This window comes from Sinocyclocheilus anshuiensis, unplaced genomic scaffold (genome assembly GCF_001515605.1).
Source record: "Sinocyclocheilus anshuiensis isolate Anshui unplaced genomic scaffold, SAMN03320099.WGS_v1.1 scaffold1518, whole genome shotgun sequence".
NCBI lineage: Eukaryota > Metazoa > Chordata > Actinopteri > Cypriniformes > Cyprinidae > Sinocyclocheilus > Sinocyclocheilus anshuiensis.
Genome location: NW_015548194.1, coordinates 857,428 through 858,399, shown reverse-complemented (window position 1 = coordinate 858,399; position 972 = coordinate 857,428). Strand labels below are relative to the sequence as shown.

The 972-nt window shown below is 34.7% G+C and overlaps 1 protein-coding gene across 1 annotated transcript in view; it reads right to left on the bottom strand.

Moving 5' to 3' along the window:
* ptprk (protein tyrosine phosphatase receptor type K) overlaps window positions 1–972 on the bottom strand; it is a 172,433-nt gene that overhangs the window by 12,219 nt on the left and 159,242 nt on the right. The window lies entirely within an intron of this gene.

Here is a 972-nt window from a genome sequence, read left to right as displayed (position 1 = left end):
AAAGTGATTATTACGTTTTGAATATGGATATTTTTCTTACAAAAACACATCGACACTTTTTTTATGGATGGGCGCTTTTTATTTAACTTCTTTTGGACTGATGCACTACAATACCCACTGAGTGGCATTAAACAGCTTGAAATATCAAAGACAATATTTAATATACCTCCGACTGGATTCGTCTGAAAGAAGAAAGTCATATACACCTAGGATGACTTGAGGGTGAGTAATTTATGGGCTAATTTCACTTTTGGGTGAACTAACCCTAAGGCGATGGGGACTGGTGCTTTCAAGCTAAAAAATATATAAAAACACCAAAAGCACATATTCTGCATGACCATATTCCACATCCCTAATCCTACCCAATACCTAAACTCAACAACTACATTAAGCAGTATTTTGGAATTTATTGAGGCAAAAGTCAGAGTTAATGGTTTGTTAATAGCGAGAACTGGACCTTAAAATAAAGTGTGACCGATATTTCTAAATAATTTAATCCAAATAAAGTAGTTTTGGTGGTATAAATGAATATACTTAGGTCGATACAGCAATATTAAATAATATTTTTGACTTAAAACTAGTTCATGTAAAGTAGATGTTCCCATTTTTTTTTTTTCAGTGTTTGTCCATTTGTTGTTCCACAAATGTTTCTGGTCGCTTATTAGAAGGATATTCAGTGCATGTTTCAATGAATAATTTAGAATTTATGAGCATGCACACTATTTAAGATGTGTATCAGACTAAAAAGAATGCAGTTTTTGCATATTATGACAATACGCTTAATGAGTTTGTTATAGTACATTATATTTAGTTCACTGTGCAGTTAATTTTATTTAAACATCTGTCAGTTCCCTTTCATGGGAACTTCGAACTGCGTCCTCTAGGGGTCGCTATGGGGAACGCCTCGTCGTGACCCGTGTCTGAAGCATACATTGAAAAAACACCAACTCGTTGGCCGGCGACAGCCATGAC